Source organism: Camellia sinensis, chromosome 6 (assembly GCF_055761805.1).
Source record: "Camellia sinensis isolate YWXY chromosome 6, ASM5576180v1, whole genome shotgun sequence".
Taxonomy (NCBI): Eukaryota; Viridiplantae; Streptophyta; class Magnoliopsida; order Ericales; family Theaceae; genus Camellia; species Camellia sinensis.
The window spans coordinates 12,311,043-12,334,867 of NC_138966.1; the positions used below are offsets into that span (position 1 = coordinate 12,311,043).

At 38.4% G+C, this 23,825-nt stretch overlaps 1 long non-coding RNA gene across 1 annotated transcript; it reads left to right on the top strand.

Annotated features, from left to right (window-relative positions):
• The first annotated feature begins 19,262 nt into the window (after positions 1-19,262).
• On the top strand, positions 19,263-22,172 carry LOC145792229 (uncharacterized). Its single transcript, XR_014331619.1, has 3 exons — positions 19,263-19,396; positions 20,240-20,278; positions 21,799-22,172. It is a non-coding gene; the product is annotated as an uncharacterized LOC145792229 (long non-coding RNA).
• The last annotated feature ends 1,653 nt before the right edge of the window (positions 22,173-23,825 follow it).

A 23,825-nucleotide genomic window follows, 5' to 3' on the forward strand; every position in this document is an offset into this window, starting at 1 on the left:
GTGTCATCATCTCATTAATGTGATTAAGTATAATAAGCCACTGGTTCATGACCAATGTCATAAACTAATTCCAATCATCTTAATGTGTGAGTTCTCGAAGACAAGTTTTAAAGGTTTAGGCCCAACTAGGTAATGACTCACGACTAAGTCATATTCACTAGATCATAAAAAGGATGTCATGGAGATATCAACTGCGCCTAAGTTGCAAATTTAACTAGTAAGTGCTAATCCCCTGCACCTTCAAGTCAATTTTATTCTCCATACACTTTAATACATCTAGTTGAAAGATGACGATACTCCTGTTGCCATCTCTATTTCTCGCTTCATAGTTACTTGCAATTAATTCTACTATCCACAAGAAGGAGAGAATAAGCTATCAACTATGATAGCTCCTGAAGTAACTTAAGCGCGAATTAGGCTAAAGAGTCTAATTCAACACAATGCTCTTACAAGCGATGCGTTAAATTCTTAGAGTCATAATAACCTTGTCAGCCTTAACCTTTTCATTACTATGCTGCAACGTTTGCGCTTAGTGGTAAATGTTATTCAAAACGTTAGCCTAGTAAAGGAATCACACAAAGAAGCACCTCATCCATGTTTCACACTCAAGTGTGGAAACAGTAAGTGTCCACACTTAGACAAGTTGGCAATGCTAATAGATTTTGCAGCCACTAAGCGCTAATCTTTTCACTCAGTGTTAATAGATTTTGCAGCTTCTAAGCGCTAATCTTTTAACTTCACGTGATATTTCAACGCACACTATTATAGTGCATGAAATTTCGCTCAATCCACTCCCAATAATTGGGTAGAGAGCAAAACACTGCTCGTACTGGCTACTCGTCTTACACTTAATGACTAATTTATTTAAGCTCGCATTTCTTGGATGACGTGACTCTTGAATGTTACTTCATCCAATGATGTAACATTATTTACAAGTCAAATTACAAAGTCAATCCGCGCAGCTCATTAGTCAAGATCATATACAGATCTATTGAGGGCTTACTAATTTCATAACTCCAAAACTCGCCAACCAAAACTATGTAGCGTGCCGCTAACTATAACGCACACATTAGTTTTTATTGTGCCAAACAAGGCAACAAAAACACGGCGACTTTGAGTCATGTTTCCTTACTTTGGCTCAATTAAGGTTTGACCTAAAGTCTCCAAGACTTTTGCTCATCTAAAGAATGGGATTAGTTTGTTCACATTTGAACATCTCTACTAAGTCTAGGTCAACCAAATTAACTTCCATAAGCTAAATCAATTTAGAGAGAAATTCGCATTGGGATTAATTTGATTAGCATAATATAATTTTGCCGCAAAAATCTAAATTAAATAGTGACAATATTACACAAGTCGCAAGATCGAAAATCCGCTATGCTCGTAATCATCTCTTGCGCCACAAGTGACAATTATCCAAAATTTAGTTTAATTTATGCGCAAAATATTGGTTTTCGAGAGTTAATCTACAAAGATTTCTCTCAACCGAATAACCTCCCACTGACTATGGCATATACAAAGCATGATAAATTCCATACAATAACATTTTAATGCAAATCTACAAATAACTCATGCTATATTAATTTAATAATGGAATTCTAATAAATAAATAAATAATCATGCTCTTCTAATTACAACATATTACAAATCCAAAAAAAATATGCTGTATTCAATATTCAGATTATGCCATAATTAAAGTGTACATCATTTTGAAATTTTCTGGAATTTTTCTGAAATTTTCTGGAATTTTAAATAACTAATAAACACACATAAAATTAGAAATAAAAAATCCAGAAACTGATAAACTGAAACAATATTACCAGTAGATAGTAAAACATTTCAGAAGTCCACAATAAAAATTTCAACCCCAGAAAATTAATTATGCAATACCAGAATCATTTTAAAGCATAAAAAATGAATTATTAACACAGAAAAAATATTTTTTATTTTCGTAAAATTTTCAAAATTTTACAGAAGATATAAAATTTAATTCTGAGTGTAACGATACCAACCATACTTAAAATAAAGCTATAACGAATAAATTATGGCCAATTAACGCAATTCAGAATTAAAAACAAACAAACAGAGCCTTAGAGCCAAGCCAGGCGGGAAAACGGCTCGGCTCGGCTCGGCGCCGCTCAGCGCAACTCGGCGCGAGTCGGCTCAACGAGCGGCTCGGCGCGGCTCAGCCCGCGGCTCGGTGCTCGGCTCCAGCACGCGGCGCGAGTGCGAGGCGCGGACGGCGCGCGTGCGTGGACAGCGCCGCCGACGCGCGCGTGATGGCGCGTGCAGGCGCGTCAGCAGGGCATCCGGCGCGTGGTGGCGCGTGGCTGCGCGTGGTGGCGCGTGGCGCCGCTGGGAGGCATCATATAGCGCGTGTATCACACGCGTCGCCTTCCCGGGTGTTTTCTGGTCCGATTTTTGTACTGCCGGACTCCTTTTTTCAAAATAAAACTGTTTATGGTCTTAAAAAAGACATTCATGAACATAAAAAAAATATTTATGCTCTTAATCAAATCAAAGTAAATTTTTTTTCTTTACAGACATTCATGTATATAATATAAACATACACATATAAAAATATACACATGATTAATGGAAACACGAAAATATCCATCAAAGGCTCTGATACCAATGTAAATCAAAACACAAAAACATGCAGCGGAATAAAATGTTTAGATCATACCTCATTTGATCTAAAATCTCGTGGATAAATCACGTGCTTCCAGAATCTAATCAATCAATCCCAGCAGTGGGGTGATATTACAATGGTGAATATCACCCACACAAACCACAGTGCAAATGACTTGATCATTGTTTCTTGGGAGAGAGTCAGTATATGGGTAAAAACAAAACCTACGTTGTTTCTATCTTGGTTACCCATAACCATATATCAGATATATGTTATATTATTATTATTTATCCATATCAGTTAAAACTGATAATATCTATATCCTGAGTGGTTATCCTAAATAGGTTTGAATTTAATTCAAAACCTATTTGGATAAGATCCAAATTATGTTCAAATGGTCATGCCACATGGGCGCCCATTACTAACAAATACTATTGGCGCTAATATGGTCTAAGCACTGGAATCAAGTCAGGTATGTCATCTTCCAGCATGGGATCCCCTCTGTATGAATTATGTCAGAAACATAATCGATGTGAAGTCAAAAATTGAACAGCCAAACGTTTGAAATTCAAATCAAGTTGAGGACAGATTTATATGGTGCTGAAACTCACTTTGAGGGCAGTGCATGACAAATTTATATGGTGGTAAAGCTCACTTTGAGGTCAAATTTATATGAGATTCACATGCATCAAATGCACTCTTAAGTATCTTAACTCAAATGATAGCACATGATAAAACTACTAGCCTTACTCCTCATCCACCCACATACCACCACAATTATTGTATACACCTGCAAGTGAAAAAAAAAAAAACCCCAAAGTAATAGATAACATTAAGGTGGTTGATAACATAGTAAATCAAAACATATGATATGCTAGTTCAATGATACGTGTTATGTTTTTCACCTTTGTTTAAAAGTTTATTGGTGGAAGAAGTTTTCTCAGCTTTGTTCATGATCAGTATTTGGTGATAACTCTAATATGACACAACTTAAGTGCAAAGTTGCACCTAGGACTACAAATGAACAGAGTCGTTCATGAACAGGCTCGAGTTCACCTCGGTAAGAGCTCGATTGAACTCGGTTAATTAATATATATATATATATATATATATTTTTTGCGTTGAAGCTCGAGTTCGAGCTCATTAAATTTTTAATAAACATGTCCAAACATTCTAAAGCTCGGTTCGTTAGTTTGCTCGTTTAATATTTATTATTTATATATTAAATAATGTAAAAATATGTGTGTTAATTGTGTGTTATATACATGTATTATCTATAGTTAACTATTATTTACATCTATATTTTTTAAATATATAAATAACATATTTATCTTATTTTTTTTATACATATTTTTACAGTATTTAATAAATATTTTGACTCGTTAAGGCTCGTGAATAGGCTCGAGCTCGAGTCAAGCCTAAGCCAACTCAGCTTGAGCTCAGTTCGTTAAATTTTTATTGAGCTCAAGCTCAAGTTTGTTAAAATCTTAATAAACAATCCTAGACATACTAATGCTCGGCACGGCTCGGCTCGTCTCGTTTGCAGCCCTAGCTGCACCTCATTATTAGACTTGTGTTTTCTATACTTTAAGGTTGTGTTTCTATCAACAAGATGGAAGGAAAAGAAACTGCTCACCATTTTAGTCTTATTTATTACCCCCTGTTTAAAGTTGTAACACTAAATTTGAATCCAAATTGTGTTGTAGAAGATCTATTTTTTGTTGATTCCCCACATATAACAATTATGAAATATCTTTAAGTTGCCAATGACAATAGGATTTCATTTCAATTAAGGAAATGCAAATATTATTCATCAATGTCCATGGAGTATTAAAGGAAAATTAAATTTCAAATAACATCATATTCTACTTTTCCACTCCCTCAAATATCAAGACTTGGGAGTACCCTTTTAAATCACACAATTTATAACAATTATAGTAAAAATCACTACCCACGTGCAGATTGTATCACCTGTTAGTAATCAAATAAATCACAATGTAAATAAACATATCACTTAGTACTAGAGTTTTATGATAGTAAAATAGGTGAAAACAACATTGGTCTTTTTCTCTTTGGATAGGGAGATATTTTAAATGTTTAAATGCTTCAAGGCCTATTCTCATAATTAATTTCATATTTTCTAAGACATTCTGTTGATCTTAAAATGAACATTTAAAAATTTTAATTAATAATTTTCTCCTTTTTTTTTTTGTTTTTTGTTTTTTGGTTCTCTTTTTGGTTTAATTGTAATTATTCTAAGAATCAGAAATTAGTCTAAAGTAACTCTCCATTTTTTTTTCTAATTATATTTTTGGTAATAACAGCCACATGCATCTACTTACATTCACTTCAACTTGCCTCATTCAAAAATTTAAAATTACACTTCACAAACAAGAAGAAACAATGATCTAGAGCCTTTCATTAACATGGAAATCATATTGGCATTTTAGCATACTTTCTAGAAGAAAATATTTAACATTAATTTTTCTTTAATTTTCTTAAAGAATATATTAAATAAATTGATAAAATGTTTAAATATTGTTTTTTTTTCTTCTTTAATTGTATAAAAGACTCCTATATATAAATCCACAACAATTGATAAATTAATGTTTATAAGTGATAAATCCAAAATGGTACACCAAAAGGTAGTGGTATGCTCATGACAACTAATTGATACACAACTACTTCACCTAAAATTCTGATCGAATGTGAGAAACTTAACCTTCTAGGTTGGAGAAAATTCGAAAGAGACATACAAACTACTAGCTTTTCCTTTGAAACTTATAATCAAACATGAAGAGTGAATTGATTGCAATACTTGACAACTATCCTCATCCACAAGATCACCCGCGGGAATTCTATGCTCATACTCAACTAGAGGCCCTGCTTTACTTACTTCTACAATCAAATAAAATTCAAGCCAAATCAAAATATGAACATCATGCTAAAGATTATTTTAAAAAATTTAAAAGGACAAAAAGACAACCTCCATTAGCTACTTTAGTAGGATCAACAAACAAAGCTCTTCAGATCATATATGGATATGAATATCTACAAATTTTAACATTGTAGAAGAATATGTAGACAGAGCAAGTACTAGCCAAATAATTTTGTTTTCATCATAACCCATTTAAGATAGTATATCCTCAACGTTGAAAAGCTAATTGAAATTGTCGAACAGATCGAACCATTGTTCTCATTTCAATCATAATAAACCAATCCAATGTTAAAGTGCTTCAGGAGTAATTCACAAGAATCGAAATGCAAACACTTTTGAAACAGCAGGACTGAAATATTATAATTTGGTAATCATATTAATAGAATAGAATATATTCTCACAACTATACACCATTATTAACTTATTAGGAAGTATGCAACTCAAAAAATAATTACTAAATATCACACTAAAAAGATATCAAGGTTAAAATTATAAATAAATATTTAAAACAGTGGATAGATAAGAATCAAAATTACATAATTAGGTTTTCTTTTAAGTTACCATCTCATCATAGATCTAAAACTTGATGCATTTTCATTTGTTTCTTAGGCTCTCCAAGCAATCCTACAGTAAAAACAAACACCTATATTGCATAGCATAGTGCAATTATCAAAACCCATAATCTTACAACAACTCTGATCTAAAAACTATAAATCAAATATATAGCTAACACAATCCATATTAAAACCAAATTAGCTCCAGAAATTTACCTTAAAGTCGTTTCGTTGTGCTCCGGAGACCTCAAGTGCTTCAACATCGAAGGAATCGATCCGAGGGCTTGACCGAATGAGTCTTTGCTCAAAATTATCATTGTTGTCTGAATTGATGCCTATTCACGATGGCAAATCTTCGTTGCCCTCCTTGTCCTCGATCTCTGACTTGTCATCATCTTGAAATACCAATCGAGACTTAACCGAATCCAATGTCAATAGCCTCTCGTTCTCTCTCTCTCTCTCTCTCTCTCTCTCTCTCTTTGTGATCCATCCTCCACCATACTTTCTCTCTCTAGATTCCAAGTAGAGGCTGAGATCGATTAAAGGCCGTGTTTAATCTGTGAAAATTAATGCTCCATTTTTCTGTGTACAAGTATGAGTGTGGAGAATGGAACCCTAGAAACTGGTGCAAAGATTGGCGATTAAGAGAAAGAGAGAGAGGGTTTTCGTATTCTAATATTTTAATTTTTTGAGGTGTTTGAAAATTTCTTATTTTCTCATTAGGCACTAATTAATTTTCATTTTGGTGACTTGTTTTTCCGGTCACACTTTTTATGGCAACAATTGCTTGCCATGTAAAGTAAAATATATTTAACGGCTCCATTAGGTGTCATGAAAAGTGCAATATTTTAAACGGTTGGCTTTTTATGTGTCGTGAAAAGTGAATTTTTTAACAACTGACTTTTTGTGCGTCGTGAAATATTCAATATCTTTAATAACTGGGGTATGCGTGTTGTGTACATTTGATATATTAATGGCATGCCATATGCATGTCATAGAAAGTTTTATTATATACAACTAACATCACAAGCTGTAAAAAAATCATTGTTGTTAGCATTCACAACCTACACATTAGACACATCGTGATTGGGAAATTATTTACAATATGCAAAAAAAACAAGTCGTAAAAGTGAGAAACCACGGCTTGTGTAACAACCCCGACCTATAATTAGCTTATGATCCGTAATTAAGGATGCTTAATGAACAATTAAGATGAAATCATGTGTTAATTATGTGTTATATGTGTTATTTGCATTGATATCTTTCTATCGCAAGAAGATCTGTTTGAATTTCTATTTCGGTATGCAAATTGAAGGTCTTATTGGCGTCCAAACACGAAATTGATTTCGTTTATGTGTCATTTAGAATTTTTAGAGTTTTATGGTAGGTTTAATTGAAATTCGATTCGGACTCCATTAATTAGAATAAAATGATCCTAATTAACTACCCTTAACTTAAATTAATTACGGTAACCTAATTAAGCCTGCATAAGGCACAAGTGACTTTAGAATATGTTACACACTAGCATTTCATCCTCTTTTTGAACTCATAAACATGAGAGAGAGAGAGAGAGAGAGAGAGAGAGAGAGAGTAGAGAATTGAAGGTTTGGCTTGTAGGAACTCAAGAATTGGTTGATTAGAACTCAATTGGGGACCTTAGGTGAGTATTTGACTCCTAATCTTTTGTATCTAAGTCATTAATGAAGACAATCTAAGGAGACTTTGTGATCAAGTATAAGAATTGATCTAGAATTGAAGAATTTGAGTCATATCATGCATGCATGTCCATTTCATCACAATTTGAGCTTGACTTCGAGGATTCTCGCATGCAAGTTCTTATTTTGGCTATGTTTTAAGAATTCAACTTGGTTTTGTGCTAAACATCTCACTTGATCATATTTTGGAAGGTTTGATCAATTCATGCATGTAATTTAAACAAAGTTCTAAGTTTTGCTTTTGAACAATTCACTTGATTTTAGGCTTTGATTTTGCAAAATGACTTTTAATTCATGGTGTTATATCAGTTTAGACATGTTTTCTCAAGTTTTGGCCCAAAAGGGAAAGTTTTGCAGCTTTGAATTTGAGCTTCAACCTTGGTGAGCAATCTAGAAATTAGAAGTTCTACATCTCCGCTCGAGCGACCAAACTTGCGCTTGAGCGACCACTCTTTGTTTTGCACCTTGGCTCGAGCAACCAAGAGTTGGCTCGAGTGTAAAATTTGGGCTCCTAATACTTTTGCAGACATAGGTCTTGGCTCGAACGATAGAATCTGAGCTTGAGCGACCACCCTTATTTTTGATCCTCCGCTCAAGCGTAAAATGAGAGTTCCCAGAAGTTTTGCTGAGTTTTACATACTGCTCGAGCGACCAAAGTTGTGCTCGAACGAAGGCCCTGTTTTCAGCAAATTTGACTAAGTGTTTCAAATTACCTTTTTGCATCCTCCTTGCCTCTTAGGTATTCCTAAGCCCAAATTAAGACATAATAATGAGGGTAAGGATTAGAAACATACCAAGATAGAAAAGAATTAAGTTATGTATTTTATGAGCGTGTGTTTCAATGTGTATCCATTATGTGTTTGTGTAGGTCACGCTCCGTAATCCGTTTGATCTATTTGCTCTGTTTGTTCTGCCACTAGAGCTTGCTGTGAGTAATAACTCTACAAAGCTATGTTTGATTATAAATATTTTCTGACTAAAATGACGTGATCATTTTTCTGAAATGTTACTTTCTGTATCGATGAATGATTGTCCAGTTTTTTGAAATGTATCATGGCATCCTTAGTATCATGTGATATCTATCTATTACCTGGTACTAAAGGTTCCATCATGGAACTGGTTAAGCATAACCATTATCTGTCTGTATCTGCTCTGTATCTGGGTCTTTATGACCGTCTCACGCATCATAAGTTATCTGTTCTTTAGCACTAATGGATGCACCGCGTATGATTATCTGTGAACTTTGAATTTGAATATTTATAAGATTCTGTTTCTAACTTCTAAATCTATCTTGGACATCATTCATTAAACCCTTTTCTCTGTTATTATTCATTGGGCTCCAACTCATTGCATTATTATTATGTATGTGTAGACCGCCCGAACTCCGCTCTGCGCGCGAGGGCGCGAATTGTAGTTCTAGCTACTACAGTTCGGACTCCTGTCATGGTTTTGAATCTAATCTCACAAAGTGCAATGTAAGACTAATAAATCATCAAAGAGTCCAAATCCGGCAAATCATTTTGAAAAATCAATTTTGAGTCAAAAAACGCCAAACATGGACTGCTTTGGAAGATTTCAGAGTCGCTACCTAAATATTTTATTTTGAGAAATTTAGGAAACCCTGACTCGTGCCTAAGGCCATGTGTCCGTCTTCACCAAAGTTACCTCGACTCGAGAACTTGGGAACGAGAGAGGAAGGTCCTGAAATGAGCACCCCCGCTCGGCCGATCAAAGATCGGCCTTTACTAACATGATATGTTGTTTTTGAAAACACATGCGTTCTTATTCCAGTTATTAGCAAACCTTACTATGTGATGCGCACAACATACAAGTATAGACTCAATCACGCGGATTGGAACAAAACAACTCATGTTTGTTTTTGAAAGTGGTTTGAAAGTGCTACTCGCAAGTAGGCTAAGGCGCGGATTTGTCACCATCAAGTGGGCTTTAGAAAAAACATGATTTTGCCACTTCAAGTGGGCTTAAAACTCACAATCATCGAGTTGTTCCAATTAAGGCAATCAAACCTTCATCCCATAGGCATTCATGCAGTTAATCATTTAAGCAAATAGCCTCATGGCAAGCATGCTATCATGGCAGTCACTTACACACATGCAAGGATGCTAAGGCATAAACACTCACAGTGTACTCTGAGCCAAAACAGAAGCTAGTTAGAAATCATGCATGATCCTAGCTATATTAAGATGCCTAACGCAACACATGCAAAAATGCAACTAAAATAGGCTCGGCTATCTAGAATGGCATATGAATGCAACACTTGATAACATGCTTTGAAACACATATTCAAGTAGGCATTGAAATACAATGCAGTTTGAATGATGCGCCGAGCCGAGTGCATGCAAGAAAAATAAATGATGCACGCATGCAAGCATAAGTATGCTAATTGAAATATGCCCTAAACTAACCATCAAAAGCAGATAAGTAAAAGGGAGAAAGACGTGGGGTTGGAAGACATTCACACACACACGCACGCTTATTACAGCATTTGTGCCCTCTCGACGGAGGGTCCGAACAAATAATACAAGCTAGCTACGCTAAGCTAAGCTACTTAACTAATCTAATAATCCAATTAGACTAATTATTACACAACACAAATTGAATAACTAGCTACAACTAATTATTAAAATACTTTAACTAATTAATCAAATTAACTAATCATGGTAACTAACTAAGCATGTGAGGTATGTGAACTAGGCTGCCACAGCTATGCCTTGAACCGTGAAGGATGCATGCTCGATTGCCTCGCTCAGAAATCCATTGTTATGCCCAGAATTGCCTCTGTTTGCATTTGATTTGATCTTAGAACACTGCACAAACTTCCAAATTGCTTCTGCTCCAACATGGGGACCTTCTGGTGGGCTGCTGACCAGAAAAGGGTGGTGTAGACCACCTGTAGACTAGAAAAATTGGTTGTAGACCAGAAAAAGTGGTCGGTCGACTACTTTTACTGGTCTGCCGACTAGAAAATTTGCCAAACTCCAGTTTTGCTGCAACAGAGGACAACAAGGGGCATGGCAGTGTATTTACAAGATATGTGTGCACAACCACCCTCCCTATCATTTCTCAAGCTCAAGGGAGTGCGGTACTCAACTCTCGGGCCATCTCGGGCCACCAACCGAGCATCACAATGCACAATGGCCGAGAAGCCAAGTTTGTACGAGTTAATGTCAATGAATGCACAAATAACACATAAGGGCCTCCACCGCTATCATGCTTGATCAAGAGGGTCAGCGACCGAGAAATGAGGCGCGTTTCATCACTTTAAGTATAAAATGCCTCTCGTTTCTCATGTTTGGATCAACATCCGATCCAAACACAATGCAATGCAACAACATTCCAAACACAATGCAATGCAACAACATGCAAACAACATGCAATGCAATATCATGCAAACAACATGCAATGCAACAACATGCAATCCATTAACGCTAATGTGGCATGCACAAGGTTCCATCATATAAGCAATGCATGCATGGTATGTTTAGAGGCTAAAGCATCAAAGCAAGTAAAGAGCATCATACAAGAGGCATGCAATACAATGCTCAATGGACTTAAACCAACCCCAAAACAGACCTCATGCACGCCCAAACAATGACCAAAACACCAATACTTAGGCATAAAAAGGCAAAGAACACATGCTCATTCGTTTGCTCTCAAGCAAGGCACAAAGCTCACTTTTCAAACACATTGAAAGAGAAACATGTATGAGAGCATAGCATAGGTACAAGCACTGAAATCATGTGCTAAGGGATGACATATCATGCAAGCAGCACAAGTATGGCATACTAGAGTCCTAAAGCATGAAAGCTAGTAAGGTACACAACACTAGGACTATGCAATACAATGCTCAATGGATTAGACCAGCCCCAAATAGACCTTATGCATGCCAAAATAGTGGCCAAAACACTCTGAAATGATAGCATTGAAAGCAAGAAAATGCATGTTCATGCATTGGCCCATAAATAAGGCATAAGGCATAACTCTTAAACACAATTAAAGAGTAATAAACATGAGAGTTTAAGAAGACTATATGCTCTTAAACCATGTGAGAAATGATGCCATATCATGCATATATCACAAATGGAGCATGCTAGGAGGCTCAAAGCTTAAGGCTAGCAAAGGCACTTGCACCATAGCCATATCAAGCAAACCCCAAAGGGCCAAGATGACTCAAAACAGTCCCAAGGCTGGTCAAAACAATGCTAGAAACATGCTTGAACATAGCCAACATATGCTAGAATGGGAGGCATAAAGCATGACGCATGCAAGGCCAATGAGCATGATTACACTGCACCTACCAAACCCAAGCATGAGGTGACTTTACCAACAAAAATTAGAGTTGTAACATGGTAAAACAATACCAAAAACACACTGAGATGGTAGCCCAAAAAGCTTAGGCAAGCATGCATGCCAATTGGCTCATGATTGAGGCATAAAGCATAACCCTCCAAAAGCATTGAATGTGTGAAACATGAGGGAGTATGACTATGCTACACACACTGAAATCATGTTAGAAATGAGGCCAAAGCATGCAAACAACTCAAGTAAAGCATGCTAGATACTTTGAAACTCAAAACTAGTGAGCAAGATTGAACTATGGCTATACAAAGCAAGGTCCGAATGATCAAGAACACTTAAAATAGAGCTTAAGCATGGACAAACATGAGTAAAAGATTGCTGGAGTGGAACCCAAAACATGCTAAAATGATGGTCCAAAGCATGATGCATGGTCCAAAGCTTGCTAGAGGGGAAGGTGGTGGCAGGCTGCCGACCACCTTAGGTGGTCCACAGACCACCCACCCTAGCTGGCCGACCACAAAAAGTGGCTGGCTAGGAAGAAAAGTGGTCTACAGGGGGAGCAACTGGTCTACACCCCTGTTCCACCCTCTAGGCAAAGGATAACAAGGTTTGGTTAAAAAACAAACCAAAAACGAAGCAAAACAAGAGTCCCTAAGGCGAGGCAATCAGCCGGAAGCCCCGAAAACTAGTCTACGGGTACAAAAGGTGGCCTACGAGAGGAAAAGATAGTCTACTGCTACAAAAGGTGGCCTACAGGCCGCTTTTTCCGTCTAGGCAAAGGCAGCAAGGCATGGTCCAAAAACCAGGCCAAGAGGAGGAAGTTAAGAGGTCTCGAGACAAGGCGCTCGGCCGAAGGCTCCGGAAACTCAAAACGACCACAAACATGTGCAATCATCGAGCGCTCAATCGATGACGTCTGAGTCTTAAGGTCAGTAAAAAATGGGGTGTCTACAGTTGCCCCTCTTTGACAAAACTCGAAAGTTATGAAATGACGGGAGTGAATGTCAAAGCCCAGAGACAACCTATTTTTTGACAAGGCTGAAGACTTAGACAAACAGGCAAGATAACAAAGAGATGCGCCTGTAGGCAGGGGCAAGATGCAAATGACATGCACAATCCATAACATAATTTATGATTATGCAAAGAGGGCTATAATGAAACATGTGGATGCAAATATTGTGCAAAGAAATGCTGCCACAAACTCGTACACAAGCAAATAAGTAAACACGCCACGCGTGGGAATTATAGACCGAACTACATTTCATGCAAAAAGGCGTAAGAAAATTATGCAATCTTAGCGAACATGTGTGATAGATACACAAAGCGAACGTGTGATAGATACACTAAGTGAGCAAAGTGCAATAGATATACAAAGCGAACATGTGATAGATACACTAAGTGAACATGTGTGATAGATGCACAAAAGGTGAACGAAGTGTGACAGATACACTAAGTGAACATGTGTGATAGATACACAAAAGGTGAACGAAGTGTGATAGATACACTAAATGAGCATGTGTGATAGATGCACAAAAGGTGAACGAAGTGTGATAGATACACTAAGTGAACAAAGTGTGATAGATACACTAAGTGAGCAAGCATGTGCGATAGATACACAAAGTGAACGAAGTGTGATAGATACACTAAGTGAACAAAGTGTGATAGATACACAAAGTGAGCAAGCATGTGTGATAGATACACAAAGTGAACATGTGTGATAGATACACAAAGTGAGCAAAGTGCGATAGATACACAAAGTGAGCATGTGTGATAGATACACAAAAGGTGAACGAAGTGTGATAAATACACTAAGTGAGCAAGCATGTGCGATAGATACACAAAGTGAACGAAGTGTGATAGATACACTAAGTGAACAATGTGTGATAGATACACTAAGTGAGCAAGCATGTGCGATAGATACACAAAGTGAATGAAGTGTGATAAATACACTAAGTGAACAAAGTGTGATAGTTACACAAAGTGAGCAAGCATGTGCGATAGATACACAAAGTGAGCAAAGTGTGATAGATACACAAAGTGAGCATGTGTGATAGATACACAAAAGGTGAACGAAGTGTGATAGATACACTAAGTAAACAAAGTGTGGTAGATACACTAAATGAACAAAGTGTGATAAACACACTAAGTGAACAAAGTGTGATAGATACACTAAGTGTAATCAATCTTAAACGGAACTTCTCCGAATGAACCGTACATATAATATCGTCTGGTTGCGCCAGTTTCAAATGAACTGTACATACAATATTGTGCATGTATGAGAAGGATACTTGATAGGTACAATGCAATACAATGCATGATGTCTGAGGAATTCAACAAACAAACATAGCAGCGCTTTAGAAAGCATCTCATGGGGTGAGTGGCGATGAACTGCTCTACTCTGACGGGGATCTCCCCTTATGTTCTTCGAACTCTTACCTTGCGTTCTTCGAACTCTTTCCTTCAACTCACAATATAAAGGTTCTGAAATGCCGACAAGGATTCTTCACGTAGAACACTTTGGATGCCACTTTTCTTTCTGACCATATTCACAACTTTCCCTATTCTCCAACGTGCTGACAGACTAGGTTGGTTCAGTATCTACAATTGAGGTGCATACACGCTATCTCAACCTATGGGGCTTCCATATAGATTTCAATCCGGAGATACACCCCTGGGTATTTAAACTAGACTTTAGTCTCGGAAATCCTGAACCTTTGCGTTCTAGGCATCGCCATTCGAACTCTAGTTTCCACCGTCGCAATTGGTCTCCTAGGAACTCATTGCAAACACAACCAAAATGCCTCTGGCAGGGGATGGCACTTAGAGAGAGCACTTCTGATCGCCATTCTGGCTTGGAGCAAACTTGATCTTGAGCTTCAGGTAGAGGCACACTCATACTTCAGAGCATTGACAAGGCCTGAAGAGGTACATCCGGAATGCAATCCCGGAATCTGAAACAAACTCAGATGCTCCGATTTTTCCTCTTTTCTTTTGCTTTGCAGTCTGGAATGTATATAGCTTCAGATAGGTCCTGGTTTTACTGTTCTCACATGACCTGGGTTGAACCCTGCAGTTTTATGAAAGAACAAATCCTGTTTTGCATACATGTAGAGAATGGCACAACACTCTGAACACAAAACAATTTTATTTTTGAAATTGAAATTGAGGAATGAGTTCTTAACCGGGTATTGAGCCTACGATTGACCACAGCAAAAATGACTCAACAACGGAAAACAAAGGTAAAACAACCTAAACGCATCTATTGACACTCGAAACGACTCGAAACAAGAATCGAGACAGACAAAACACAACAAAACACAAGACTCAAATGTGCACAGGGAGCCTGTTTCTTTGGGTATTGTTTCCCACCATTTCTCATTTGTGATTCTCACATCACTCTGGCACTCAATCTCTATTTTTCTAAAAGAGCCTTTTTCTCACTTTTTCTCTCAGCACACATCTCTCTATTCTTCAATCTCTCTGATTTTTTTATCCGTCCCCTGGGTGGTTGATGGATAAATAGGAAGTTGTGGGCTCTTGCCCCTGGTATTCTACTAGATTCTCCTTCTTTCGCTCACAACAATGAACTTCTCCCACAGAGGGGTTGCGATGCGACTGGATGCGCAGCAGATCTGCAACTGACATCGGTTGATGATGCCTTGGCTTAGCTTGAATGTGATCAGACTTGTCTAGATGAGGGAGTGGAATATCTTGGTCCATTCCAATTCGTGCTTCGCACTTGGCTTAATACCTCGCTGCTTGGAGGATGAGTTTTGGCCTCTGTTATTAGCTTCAGTTGTGCCCTTCTTGGCGAATATGGTGCCCTTTTTGGAAGGCATGCTGACAACGGGAAAAACACAGTAAACCTGACTCAACTGTGCCCCTAGTTCATCATTTTGACCATTTTTTTATTTTTTGGCTTCTGCTAAAATAATTTTGACCAACATGAGAGTTAGATTAACATGCTTGTTCGATTTTCTAATTTGAAATCATGCAAGTCAGGTTATGAGCACTGAAAATTTTCCTTTTTTAGGTTCAAGAAATGGTCCAGTTTTGGAAAGATGGAATAATTTTCGAGAGAATTAGTCAACTTCATTAAAAAAATCTCAAAACTTGTTTTTACAAATGGCCACTGCTCGACCAACGTAGAATTTACCCTATAGATGCACAACCTCAGATCCAAAACAATGGAAAATTGCCCCTTGTCTGAATGACACTACACGACACCAAATCTAGCAACGAAAAGTTGCCCTATGTTTGAATGGCAACTCACGGCAACAGAAAGTTGCCCATTGTCTGAACAATGCCGCAACATACTGTAACCCGCTCTCATAATGAAGATCACAACTTAACTCTTGGATAAAGAAGCGACAAAGATGACCCGTTCAATCTCATGGACAGGACAGTTGAATTTGAAGTGTTTACGGCTGGACTTCAGAATGAAGTTGCCTACGTATCCCAAAGATGGGAATCAAGCCTGACATAATTCTAGGTTAAGGTACACTCGGGTATTAACCTCTCCTTTTACGCTCTAACTTTTGCCAAGGCCGCCCTTTCTCGGTTTTCAACCTTGCGAGCTTTGTTTTTCTTTTCTTTTCATTCTTTTTTTTTTTTTAATCTTTTCTTCTTTTCTTTTTTTTTTCTTTTCATTTTCTTCATTTTTCTTCTTTTCTTTTTTCATTCTTTGCATTTTTTCTTTTTCTTGCTCTAACTTTTGCCTGGGTCGCCCTTCTGGGTTTTCGGCCCAGCGAGCCTCTCAAGGGTGAAAGTGTAGCTTTGTCCATGTTGATCGGTTTGAGATCTCGAAGCCATCTGAATCCAGGAGAATGGCTACTATTTGCTGATGATGTAGAAGTCCATCCAATAGGGGCTGAAGTTGCCCCTAGTGTTGTAGATAGGAACGTGGTTGTACTTCAGCAATACTTTTCTTCTTCCAGCTACTGGAATTTGGCTTCTTTGCCAGTCTTCAATGGTTTGCAGAATGATCCATCTTTGAATATTTGAGCAGATTTGACATTTTTGCCCCCTAGTTCAAGGGCTGCTTCTGATCTAACTTTACAAGCTTTCTTTGATAACATCTAATCTTGTTGATTTGACTTTTCTTGCCCCTAGTTCGAGGGCTGCTTCAAATCTGGCCATACAAGCCTCACATTATGGTTAACCATTGAACATTCTGAATCCAAGTTCAAGGTTTGAAAGCAAAGGGGGTCGAGTCTTGAGGCTAAGAGCGATCCTATGCTGCACAATCTCAAGAGCGATTCCACACAGGTCTTCACAGGATCACGCAAAACATTGTTTGAAATCTTTTAAGAAAGCGACTAGTCGCTCGCGCTGAAGACAGTGTAGAACCAATCTGGATCAAGCCAGGATCCTTCTCAGTACTTACATTAACAAGCATGATCTTATTCATTAAGGGTTTAGCACGCCTCTCTTTCTCTCAGTTGATCAAATTTTTGCAAATCCCGAGGAATTCCTCCCTCTTTGTTTTCATCACAGTATTCGAAAAGGTTTGAAAAAATTAGGTCAATGCAATGATTTCAAGGCACAGAAAAGTAGGTGAAAAGTACTGCCATTTCATTCAGATCTTGCTGGCACAACTGGCTCCGAGGTACGAACAGACTCAAAAGTGTCAAAATCACTGTTGTTTCATTCAAATCTTCTGGTGCAACTGGCCCCATGGTAGAAACAGACGCAAAAGAGCGTAAGAGATAAACACAAAATAAGCAAGTGATGCCCGAGGTAACACGCTCGAAAGCACCTGACTCCGACACAACAAGACTGACTCGATACGACAAGACAGACTCAACTAACTCAGTACAAAAAGACTGGCTCAAAACAACACGACAAAACTGACCCAATACCCAAGTCAGAAAGCACAATAAAAAGCAATTTGCCCATTGCTCAAAATATTGCGTGCCATCTCACCACATATGGAGTAAACTGAGCACCATCCGTAAGTGGTTCATCCCCCAATCATATCACATTATCCCCTAAGTTCACTAATCCTATGCCGATAGACTTTGCAAGACTGGTGCGGCGATGACCTTGTTGTCAATCAGATCTTGTATATCATGGCAATGACGAAAGCAACTGTCAGTGTCATGACCAGTTTGTTGATGGAAGGCGCAGTACTTAGCTGAGTCATGCTTTGGAGGGAGAGGATCGGGTAGAGGCCATTGTTCTAATAGTTTCAGATGTCCTTTACTGAGTAGGGCCCCTAGAACTTTTGACAAAGGCATATAAAGTGGGGTAAAATCCCTCTTGCCTCGGGGTGGATATTTGGCTGTTTGTGAGCTGGTTTCGGACGTACTGGTGAATGGGGTGGTTGTTTTTGGTGTGGTGGTGGTGACCATTCCAACTTCAGAAGATCTTGCAGCTACATCACCACTAGTAGTCGCATTTGAACTGCGTGTATAACCCTTCTTGGGTGGCTCCCTTTCGTGACCAATCAGACCTTGTTGCATTGCGTCTTCAATCTGTACCCCAATCTCGTGTAAATCCACAAAGATGGGGAGGGGTAAGACGATCATTTTTTGCATCAGGTTAGGCTGCAGGTTGCGTACAACCATTCTTATCTAATCTTTCTCGACCGTCCTTGTAATAACCCGACCCTCATATCTGTTCTAGTATATTTCCGATCTATTATTCTGTGCATTTACTTGCTTTCTGTGAAAAGTGATTTATATCCGTGGCATTTTTATTAGTGTATTTGGAACCTCCCTATTTTATTTTGGGCTATTGATTGTGGTGGTAATATGATGGTAAAGTAAGATTGGATCAAAAACTTTCATTTGAATAATTCGTTTACGACCAACCGTCACTCTTTTGCCCTTTTCTTGTTCCACACTTGGAATTTGGATGTGAGGTTAGAACCATTGGAAAGCTTATTTCCGGGGCTTCAATTTGGGCACAAGAATGACCTAAAACGGAGTCCGGATGAGAGAGTTACGCCTGTTTGAAGTTTTCATATCTGTGCTGGAAGCAGAACCGCACGTGCGGGAAATGCGGCGCACGTGCGGCGATGTGCGGGGCAGCAGCTCAAAAACGTGTTTTTTGAGTCATTTCTTAGATTTTCTTTTCCTCTCTTCTTCTTCCCTCTTCCATGTCCGAAACCCTAGCTCCCAAAACCTTGATTTCCTCCACTTTTCTCAACAAATTAACCATGAATCTTGCATCAAGGATGGAGAATAAGAGGAGATCACCACTTTCTACCGAATGGAATTCCGAAATTTTTGAGGTATGTTGGGGTATGTTGGGGTTCTATTATGGGGTTTAGAGTATGGTTTATGGGTTATGGACCTAGGGTGCCCAATAAATGAGAAGATTTGGAATAAAAAGTAATGGGTTAAGAAGATTTAAAATTGTATTTGAAATTTGTAGATTTCTTAAAAACCCTAGGTTGGTTTTTGATGATAATCCATGATTTGGCCCAAATTGATAGTTGAATCATGAAAGTGGTAAGTTGAATTAGATGTGTTCAAGTTTAATTGGAATTTGGTTTTGTTTGAAAATTATGTTTTAATAAAAGGGAAATTGGGGGAAAAGATTTATTGATAATGTGGATGATATAAATTCGATTATGGAATGTTGAAATGGAATTTAAGAATTCCTTTTGAGATATGTTGAATTGTGATGATTAGGTGGGATGATATTAACTATGTTGATATTAATTTTTGTGACCTAAAATGTGAAGTTTTCAAGAATGGGTTTAATCCCAAATCATTTTACTAAATATTTGTAGGCTTGCTTAGTTATTAAATCAAGAGAATGATTTAATAGGATTTCTTATGGAGATGGGGAAATGTTTGGTTTTTGGTGAAAACACTAGAAATTTAAGGAGTTTTGGGGAACATGGAAATGTTCATAAAAATCCTTTCTTTCTTTGACTAGAAGATGAATGGGTGTAAATTCCATAATGTGTTTTGTAAGACTAGTAATCTTATATATATATTGAGTTGGAGAAGTAGGTTTGAAATTTCATGCTGCAAAATATTGTTTGCTCTGTTTTACGTGCTTAACCCTCTGGTATTTCTGGAATTTGTGTTTGATGCCTTACTGTATAAGTTGTGTACACGTGTAGGGCATAACCTGAGAAGGACGAGCACTCCGTTATAGCACTGTGAGTAATAGTACTCTGATGCACATTATTTACCGTTAACAATGATTCTTATTAACATCTTGTTCTCCGTGGTCAATTAAGTTAACATGTATGTGGAACGAGAATTAGTGTGAACTTATGTAAACATTGAAGGATTTGGCACATACTGACATGATACAGATATCCACCTAGAGTGGATCATCAAAACGAATAATTGGATAAGACTACGGGTTGTTTCGTACGTTAATAACCATTATGAAATTATGTTAAATATCAGATGAACCTCTGAATGACTCAATCCGGAGAAAGAATTGAATGTCAATAACATGATTATGCGACCCACGTTATGATGTGAATGGCTCCACTCTTATTAATGTAATGGAGCATTTACCTTCTGTTTATTGTTAATAGTGTTGTTCTATTATTGTGGGACAATTATGTCACCTTATGGGAAACCATGGGAAAATCTAAGAGCATTATTGGGTACTACGTTCTGTTTATTATTGATAATGGATACTAACACACTGTTATCTGTAAGTCAGTTGTATGGATTTATAACGAACAAGGGGAATTTAAGTGTATTACGAGATTATGGTATCTGCGTATCTCTGAACTCGTTTAATATGTAATAACATTCTGTTATCTGTGAACTAGAGGTAATAATTCATGACAAACAAATGGGATGTGACTGCATTATGAAGTTCAATCTGGTAATAGTTGCTATTAGCACTCTGTTGAACGTAACATAACTATGTTACCTCATGTGAATGATTAGAAGGAACTATGTGCTTCTGTATGATTTATAAGGCCGACTTGTGAATCTATGAACTTATGAGGCCAAGGGCCGACTTGTGAATCTATGAACTTATGAGGCCAAGGGCCGACTTGTGAATCTATGAACTTATGAGGCAAAAGGCCGACTTGTGAATCTATGAACTTATGAGGCCAAGGGCCGACTTGTGAATTTATGAACTTATGAGGCCAAGGGCCGACTTGTGAATCTATGAACTTATGAGGCAAAAGGCTGACTTGTGAATCTATGAACTTGTGAGGCCAAGGGCCGACTTGTGAATCTATGAACTTATGAGGCAAAAGGCCGCCTTGTGAATCTATGAACTTATGAGGCCGAGGGCCAACGTGTGAATTTGTGAACTTATGAGGCCGAGGGCCAACTTGTGAATTTGTGAACTTATGAGGCCGAGGATCAACTTGTGAAAATATGAATCTATGAGGCCGAGGGCCAATGTGTGAAACTATGAATTCAAAGGGCCAAGGGCCAAGTTGTGAAATTATGAATCTCAATTATGAATCTATAAAGCCAAAGGCTAATTGTGAATATGTGAACCCACCAGGCCAAGGGCCAGTCTGTGAATTTGTGAACCAACAAGACCGTTCTGACATTAGTACGGAATCGGATTAACTACTTGTATTTTATATTATATAAACTCTTATTTGCATTATAATTCAAGTTGAACATTGAGTTATTCACGTACTATTATTCACTGAGGTTATCTCACTATGTATTTTGTCTGATTCCGTAGGTCCTGCATTTGGAGGTCAGCCTCAACTTTTAATGCTCGTCTTCCTTGTTAGCCTCTGTGTGTCCAAGCATTTGGGTGAAGCCTACCCGTTTGGTGAAGTTTTGGCTTAGATTCTAATTGTCTATAATATGTTGTAACTTCTAATGTTTTTTTTTTATTATACGCCCAAACACGGGCGGGGTTGTATATGTGTATGTAACTATTATTATCTGTCTATCTGTGATCCTGGCATGATAGTGGTCGCTCAATGGATGTAGCTCTTTCCTTGCATGTTATTATATAAAATTTATGCTTCCACTCAGGCCCCATATGTTATATATAACAGGTTAAGTGTCCGTTTTTGAAGTGGTCATGCCCAAACTTCTAGGGGCGGGTTTGGGGCATGACAGTCCTGGTGGTCATTGTAGAAGCTTTGGCCCTTCAACGGGTTACAATTTCAGAGAAGCCCTCTTTCGGCTCTTTCCTGATCACGAGTCGTGACATCGATTTACGTGTTGTATGAATACTGGGCAACGAAGGCCTCAGCTATCTCCTCTCAACTCATCTTACAAAATCTTCCAACTTCACATACCAGATAGCCACAACACTCGACAGGGTCCGACCGAAGAAGGAAAGATTTTGCAATCTAGAGAGGCCCATTGGCCGTAGGATAACTGAGAACAATGGCAGATGTACCATAGGATCTCCAGAACCGTCAAAACGGTCTATATACGGCATCTTGAATCAGTCCGGCAACATCACCGCTGAATCGGTGTATCCATCCTCTATATCCGGAATGGAATTAATGCCTTAAGCTCTTTTGAACAGCTTTTCTAGCTTGCTCACTTTTAGCGCTGTTGGATCCATCTCAAATTCAAACAGTGTGTCCATTGGATTAGTCGGTGTTTTGGACAACTAGGATAGAATTGGGGGTGGAACTGGCCCCGTTGGGACGTCCGTATTTTCCTAGACGTTTGCAATCTCCCCAAGTGTCAAAACCCTAGGTAGGGGTGGGGGCGGATGCGAAGCAGATGCTTCGGCTTATTGTGGTGGATGCTGCTGCTGAAGCCTAGCAGTCAACTCTGCCTGTTAAGCTACCACTTCTGCCTGACGTGTAATAACCTCTACCTAGCGGGCAGCATCCCACTGCATAGCCTGCATGGTTTCTTGGAGCTGACGCATCATGTCCTCCATATTAACTAAAAACTGCGGATCTGACTGAACATGCGTGTATTCCCTCTCTGAGGTGGAAGCAGATATCTCAGCCCAACTGCGCACAGGTGAGGTGGATAATGACCGCTGATCTGGAGACTGTTGAACTGGTGATCTGTGCCTGACTCGCCTTTTTACCCTGCCTCTGGCGAAGGAACACTGATTGCCTTTGAACTGAATCTCTGACTTGACAAAGTCTATCAACACAAGTCCAATGAACCTGGGGGATATCAGAGCCTTCTGAAGCTATGGTTCCAGGACTTCCTAGCAAAAGAGAAAGCAGACAGCACCTCAGCCTGATTTCACCAGAACCAATATGAGCAAAGCTGAATGACTATGCCCTCTACAGAATTCTGCCCAAAATTTTGCCTGTAAACTGATACCCTCAGGCCGATACTCAGACTTGCGACTGATACATACAACCTGTAGAGACGCACTCTGACAGCACATACCAAGCAAGTAAGAGCCAAAACACCCCTATGGTGGGATAGGGTTTCCATGTCCTATTTTGTCAGGAGCTAGGGTTTCACTATGCACACATCGGTTTCAAATAGCCTACATTCGGGTAAGCAACCTGTCCTAGTTTGGAATGGTCACTATGGCTTCCAATTTGTACTAGGTCGAATGATCGAAAAGGGTGCCTCGGTAACAATCGAGGTTTGTGTTCCCAACGTGGCAGAGCCCGTAACCGGTCAGCCTTATGGCGCGCTTTTCCAAGCAAGCCTCCGACAAACTGTTCAGGAATAGAAGATGGCAAACACTGTGACTTAAGCGCACCAATGCAAATGCAATGCAAAGAAACCCATAAGTGTAAACAAAACAACATATCATGATGT